Genomic DNA, 7,798 nt, shown 5'->3' with positions numbered 1-7,798 from the left:
TACCTCACTTCAAAGTATACTACAGAGCTCTAGTAACCAAAACAGTATGGTACTGGCATAAAAACAGACACAAAGATCAATGGAACAGAATAGAGAAGCCAGAAATTCATACATCTACAGTGAACTCACTTTTGACAAAGGTGCTAAGAACATACATTGGGGAAAGGACAGTCTCTTCAATAAATGGTACTGAGAAAACTGGATATCCATATGCAGAAGATTAACACTAGACCTCTATCTGTCACCATGCACAAAAATAAATAAAAATGAATTAAAGACTTAAAGACCTCAAACTGTGAAACTACTGCAAGAAAACATTGGGAAAAATCTCCAGGACATTGGTCTGGGCAAAGATTTCTTGCATAATACCCCACAAGCACAGGCAACCAACGCAACCCAGCACCATTTATGGAGAGACTGTCCTTTCCCCTTTTTTTGCTTCTGGTTGCAGATGAATAAAACTAGACCTCTATTTCTCTCCATTTACAAATATCAAATCAAAATGGATTAAAGACTTAAATCTAAGACCTCAAGCTATAAAACTACTAAAATAAAACACTGGGAAAATTCTCCAGGACATTGATCTGGGCAAAGATTTCTTGAGTAATACCTGAAAAGCACAGGCAACCAAAGCAAAAATGAGCAAATGGAATCACATCAGATTGAAAAGCTTCTGAACAGCAACGGAAACAATTAACAAAGTAAAGAGACAACTCACAGAATGGAAGAAAATATTTGCAGACCATCCATCTGATAAGGAATTAATAACCACGATATATAAGGAGTTCAAACAACTCAACAGGAAAACAAAATCTAATAATCTGGTTAAAAATTGGGTCAAGATCTGAATAGACATGTCTCAGAAGAAGACATACAAATGGCAAACAGGCATATGCAACGGTGCTTAGCATAATTTATCACCAGAGAAATGCAAATCAAAACTACATGAGATATTATCTCACCCCAGTTAAAGTGGCTTTCATCCAAACACAGGCAATAAAAAGTGCTAGCAAGGATGTGGAGAAAAGGGAACCCTTGTACACTGTTGGTGGGAATGTCAATTGGTACAATCACTATGGAAAAAAGTATAGAGGTTCCTCAAACACACCAAAAATAGAGCTACCAAATGATCCAGCAATCCCACTCCTAGGTATATACCCAGAAGAAAGGAAATAAGTATACCGAAGAGATACCTGGGCATTCATGTTTACTGCGGCACTCTTCACAATAGCCAAGATTTGGAAGCAACTTGAGTGTTCATCAACAGATGAATGGGTAAAGAAAATGTGATACTTTCACACAATGGTATTATTCAGCCATAAAAAAGAATGAGATCCTGCCATTTTCAGCAACATGGATGGAACTGGAGGTCATTATGTTAAATGAAATAAACCAGTCACGGAAAGACACACTGCATATTCTCACTCACATGTAGGGGCTAAAAATTTTTAAAACTGACTCATGAAGATGGAGAGTAGAATGATGGTTACCAGAGGCTAGGATGGGTAGTGGGGTGGGGGAAATATTAATAGAATGAATAAAATCTAGTAGTTGATAGCACAACAGGGTGACTACAGTCAACAATAATTTATTGTACATTTTAAAATAACTACAAGAGTTGAACTGAAATGTTTGTAACACAAAGAAATGATAAATGCTTGAGGTGATGGATACCCATTTACACTGATGTGATTATTATGCATTGCACTGCACGCTTGAATCAAAATATCTCATGTACCTCATACATATACACGCCTACTATGCACCCACAAAAATTAAAAATGACAAAAACTTTTAAATGCCATTCCACATCCCATCTCTAGATATTCTGTGTTCCTAAGTCTGGGTAAAGTTCAGGCATAAGCATTTTTCAAACGTCCCTCTGGTCCCCAAGCTCTGTGATTCTCAGGTTACCATAGCTTGGAAAGCACTGATTAGCTCAATATTCTTCCCGAAGCATGCTGAATAGATACAATTAAACAGAGTTGGAGGCCGGGCATGGTGGCTCACGCTTGTAATCCCAGCACTTTGGGAGGCCGAGGTGGGAGGATCACTTGAGGCCAGAAGTTCAAGACCAGCCTGGCCAACAGGGTGAAACCCCGTCTCTACAAAAAATACAAAAATGAGCCAGGTGTGATGGTGGGCACCTGTAATCCCAGCTACGCCAAGATCATGCCACTGCACTCCAGCCTGGCAACAGAGTGAGACTCTGTCTCAAAAAACAAAACAAAACAAAACAAAAACGGAGTTGGAAATACTCTCATTAGACCTGGAACATTTCTACTTTCTCATTAGAATTGAGGGGAAGGGGGGATATATGTGAAAGGAAGGGCTGTAGACAAGTTATAACGTGGGTATTTTATTCATTTGATTGAGGCTCACATAGAGCATCGGCTGTCCACAAGAGATGTGGTTACTATTATACTAATACGAGAAACAAAGATACTCATGCACAGAGAGGTTAAGTAATTTACCCAATGCCTACAGTGCCTAGTAAGTAGCTGAGCGATGTTTGGATAGAGACCCAACTGGCCCTGTGGAGATGGGAGCGGTGCTTTGTCTACTTTAGAAGAACAGAGAGTAGATGCTTAATAACAGTACTTGTTTAAATGACTGAACAAAAGCAGGAAGGAACTACCTGGGAATATACAGCTTGGCAATTCCATCAATTCTCTCCATGGGAGACACACGGTGGCTCCGTGCGCCCAGGGTTACGTGATATGAAGTGCTTCTCCCCGTGGTCTCCTTGTTAAAACTCCAATTCTCAGACCCGGGCCCTGGACATTCTGGGTTCCCAAGTCAGGTGCAGCCCAGGGATAAGCATTTATTTTTTTATCAGCACCTCAGGTAATTCCTGTCTTCATCATAGTTTGAAAAACACTGGCGGGCAGGTCCCTAGGCTGGAGGAGGCCACATTTCCGCCTCCCTGCCTGCCTTCCAGGGGGTGCACTCTCCGCACACAGCTGCTCCCATGAGTCCACTGCAGGATCCTGGAGGCTCTGAGGGGTGTGGAAGGTATTTCTCCAGAACATGCCTTGCTGGCAGCTCTTGGCAGACATGCCGTCGAGAGAAATCTCAGTCCCAGAAGAGGCAAGCGTGGCTTTGCCTGGCAGAAAGGCAGCAACACGCAAGGAACACAGTGGCAGGATGTGGCAGTTGTCGTGAACATGGCACATGGAGCATGGTTGAGAGCTCAGAGAACAGAAGCCCAGGGTAACAGGTGCCCTGGGTGTGTCAGTGGCAGCATGGAGATGAAACACAGTTCTGAGGCGCTGGGATTCACTTCCTTTTCCTGTGTTCTCTTTTCCTCTGGTACTTCGGAGCCCACTGTGACACCTGCAGCCTCGCCCTCTCCTGTTGGAATCACGTGGGGATCTTGTAAAGCACCAGTGTTGGGCCCTGACTCAGAACTGCTGGAACCTCCTGGGACGGGGCTGAAGGTGGCAGAACACACAGGCAGCTCGCTCCCCAGTGGGTTCTTACTTCTGTTGGAGTTCAGAATAACCCGTCTGTGCCCCCAGTTACTACAAGGATGAGAGATTCTACAGCCCAAATTGCATCCGAACCACACAAGTTGTGAGGACCTCACCTCACAGAGGCTTCCAGAGCCAGGTACGGTTTCAATCTATGTCTACCCACAGGCTTCAACCAAGCCCGCTCAGCTTCTCAGATCTCTCTGAAGAGACACTTTCTTCTTTCTAGTCAGCTTTGGGTCAAATATGTGTTTGTTCCTCAGTCTGGAGCCTCAAGACTTGCCTACAAAAATGCATCTGTAAATCCTTTGTTTAAAAAACGCATGAGGCTGCCCTTTCCCTGAAGCCAAGGTTGCCCTTGTCAACACAGGCTTGGCCCTGGACCACATTCCTCCTAATCCTTGTCTTTGTTGCTTTTCTACAGACCTCAAAACCTTTCCCTGCAGTAGAAGAGCAGAATAGGAGAGTGATTTGGAATACGGGCTTCAGAATTAGAGTTTTAAACATTTTAAGCTAATTTCTATTTTTATTTTTTATGGGTAAGTATATATGGGACACAGGTGATGTTTTGAAACAGACATGCAATGTGTAACAATCACATCCGGGTACCTGGGGTGCCCATCACCTACAGCGTTGATCATTTCCTTGTGTTGGGAACATTCCATTTCCACTCTTTCAGTTATTTTAAAATATACAGTACATTATTATTGGCTGTAGTCATTCTGTTGTGCTGTCAAATACTAAGAGTCAGATTTGAATTCAAACTCTGGCTTTGCCATCTCTCTCATGTGACTTGGGGCAAATCACTTATCTACACCTCAATTTTCCTGTCTTTAGAATGGGCATAATAAAATAGATCACACCTTATAGAGTTGTTGGGAGGATTCAGTGAACGAACTAGCACCTGACAATACTCTGTGCTCAATACACCTTAACTATTACAACTACGATATTATCTCTATTAGCCCAGCCCCACTCTGTGATGCAGGCGCCGGCTTCCCCTTTAATCCCTCATCGCGGAGTCACAGAGTCTTTTTGGGAGAATGCAACAGAATGTGACATGTGATTGAATCCTTGCTGGGTGTCAGGCACTTGGCACCCACAGCCTGTTTTACCACCTCCCTGATTTCATGAGGTAGGTATCATCTAAGCAACTGTAGGACGAAGAAGCCAACGCCCCAGGAGGCTAGATCAGAGAGGAAGCCTGGCCTGTCCGAACTCCAAAGCCCTTCCCTTTCCATGAGGGCAGGCTTCCTAGAAAAGGCAGGGTGCCTGGAACAACCAGCCTCAGAAAGACTCTTCCTTTAAGTTTCTTTCCTGCTCGCTTGTGCAAAAAGTCCAGTGCCTTTTCCCACACCTGCCTCCATTACTCTCACTTTCATAGGGACGTGATCTTGTTTTGTTTGTGTGCTCCAAAATTCTTAGGTTGAAGCCAAATTCCCTGTGTGAAGGTATTAAGAAGTCAAGTATTTGAGAGATGATTAGGTCACAAGGGAGAAGCCCTCATGGAAGGGATCTGTGCCTTTATGAAAGCCAGAGAGCTCTCTCACCCCTCCATCATGTGAGGACACATCTAGAAGGTACTGTCTGTGAACCAGGAAGAGGGCCCTCACCAGGCACCGACTCTGTTGGCACCTTGAACTTGGACTCTCCAGCCTCCAGAATTATGAGAAATAAATGTTTGCTGTTTAAGCCCCTAACCTATAGTACATCATTGTAGCAGCCCAGTCTTTGCAGCTCTCCTAGGTTAAAGGCCTCTCCAATGACCTCATTTTTTTTTTTTCTTTTTTTGGTAAGGAGGTGGAAGACACAGGATGAGAAAGGGACATTCCAAATTTAGAATACTGAACAAGAAGCCACGAAGAGTGTTTGTTGTCAAATACAAAACAGATCTTTCTGTAAAGACAGAGAAACTTTCCAGATATCTTTTCTCTATTTTTCCAGCATTCTTTACACCATCATTTCATTAAAATATGTGCATAATGGTATATTGGCAGAATGCCTGGGACCAAACTTAGTTACACAGTAAAACTCCTAACAAACTTCTTTTTTTTTTTTTTTTTTTTTTTGAGACGGAGTCTCGCTCTGTCGCCCAGGCTGGCTTGCAGTGGCGCGATCTCGGCCCACTGCAGCCTCTGTCTCCTGTGTTCCAGTGATTCTCCTGCCTCAACCTCCCAGGTAGCTGGGATTACAGGCACGTGCCACCACAGCCGGCAAATTTTTGTAATTTTAGTAGAGATGGGATTTCGCCATGTTGGCCAGGCTGGTCTCGAACTCCTGATCTCAGGTCATCTGCCCGCCTTGGCCTCCCAAAGTGTTAGCATTACAGGCGTGAGCCAGTGTGCCCAGCCTGAGTTCTGACATTGATCATTTAAATTTCGAGTAATTTGTACTAAAACCCAACTCTGACTCACAGTACTTTAGCAAATGCTCGATTACAAAGATCGGATAAAAGTTTTTATATTAATGTCCTTTGTGAAAAATGTTTGCTCACTCTGACAGAGTAGTATCGGTGTCAGATACTAATGTAAACAGGTCCAAATAAGCCTATGCCGCTTATGCTTTCATTTTCTTCCTGTGACTTCATGAACAGTTTGTGATGATTCCCCCAGATACTGGATTATATGAACAAAGTACCACAAAATTGAATGAAATTACTCTCAACACACTTAGTTATGCTCCAGGATCACTCCCCTTATCTCCAAATTTAAGAGTTGGGAGTTATATCAACTCTTCCCCCTTGACTGATGAGTCCTGGAATTTATAATGCTGACTCTCAATAGTGAGTAGACTCCTGTCGAAGCAAACAATCCCATCCTGAGCTTATTGGCTCACTTATTTTAAGGCTTGTGGATCTATTTCAAATCATGAATATTTTTGAGATGAAAAAAATATTAGCAATTGCTGACCTCTCCCTCTCCACTCCGGTCTCCTCCCCATCTCTACCCAACACCTCCCTGCTTTGCTAGCCTGGCTGTCACTTGCTCAAGGTCACTTACTATATTGAGGAAAGGAGCTACAACTAGAAACCAGATCACTTGAAACAGTTTACTATGAAGCTATTGTTAATTCCACTACTCTGTGGCTAATTACTAGATTAAGGTAATGGGGTATATTATGTCATACATATCAAGTCACACCATAGACCATGTCCCATAATAGTTGCTCAAGCAATTCTGGCTACCACGATATTATTATTATGACAATGTATAACATAAACTTGGCTTATGCCTGGGTCAGAGCTTAATACCATATTGATGGCATTGGCAAACAAGAGGATACAAGTGTCCTCTTTAAGATGGAATAGAACCTCAATCCTGCTCAAGAGAACTGGGTCTCTTAAGGGGAGGTAGTATCTGCGCAGGTTGGGAGGATTTGGAGAGGAGGTTGGGAACATGTACAGAATTTACAACATTGTTTTATGTTCCATTATTAACATTAGGCTTTTCACCAAGAAAAATATATTTCTTTCATCTTGTTAATATGATCAAAGAAAGGGGAAGGGCCACTGAGGACACTCACAACTGTGGCTTGGTTTCAGCAAAACATACATTCTTCTGTTGTGGGGTATAAGCACTCTTACATACTCATAATCTCTATGTTAGTTTCTTAGGCAAAGAAACACTCTTTGCACAGCAATGACTCACAACTCTTTCCATGCCAAGAAGCATGTGAGCAGGAGGGGATGGTGTGCAGTCCTGTTGTGGACAGTAACAGAACATGGAGATCAATGCTTTGAGGAGACTTTATTTTGACAGCTTTCACTAACTAAGTCTAGGATGAGAACAGCCTTTAAGTTCTCACTGATCCTCAAGGGAAGAAAAGAAGTCCCCTGTAAGCATCTTCTGAGAATACCTTTTGGAACTGCAGTCATCTTGCCTCTCTCACCTTCCACCCCACCGTGCTGATCCAGGTACCTGTAGAAGGCTCCATCACACTGGACTCACTGGAAGGGGGGTAATGAGGGTGACCAATCCTTACTACCACACACATCCTTTAGAATGTTGGGGCCAGCGAGGAAGCTTGAGAACCACTGGTAGATGGTATCAATATCTCTTCCCAATCCGAAATTCTACAGTGCAATCTATGTAAGAAAAGGCCTAAAATCTAACTGTGGGTGGACAGAACAGAATTAATTTTTACATATGAATGAAAACAAAGACACACCATCAAAAAGGCATGGGTAGTCAGATATCCACACAAAGCAATGTTTGTGTTCCCAACCATTTTATAAAATTTCCTCAATTTTTTGTGGTTGTTGTCATTGTTGAGATGGGGTCTCACTCTGTCACCCAGGCTAGAGTGCAGTGGTGCAATCTCAGCTC

General features: G+C 42.9%; 1 protein-coding gene across 1 annotated transcript in view; it reads right to left on the bottom strand.

Moving 5' to 3' along the window:
- PIEZO2 (piezo-type mechanosensitive ion channel component 2) overlaps positions 1–7,798 on the bottom strand; it is a 478,725-nt gene that overhangs the window by 166,829 nt on the left and 304,098 nt on the right. The gene's annotated exons all lie outside the window — the stretch shown is intronic.

Source organism: Mandrillus leucophaeus, unplaced genomic scaffold (genome assembly GCF_000951045.1).
Source record: "Mandrillus leucophaeus isolate KB7577 unplaced genomic scaffold, Mleu.le_1.0 Scaffold257, whole genome shotgun sequence".
In the NCBI taxonomy this organism is placed as follows: domain Eukaryota; kingdom Metazoa; phylum Chordata; class Mammalia; order Primates; family Cercopithecidae; genus Mandrillus; species Mandrillus leucophaeus.
The sequence above is the reverse complement of the archived record's forward strand: the minus strand, read 5'-3'. Positions and strand labels throughout refer to the sequence as shown.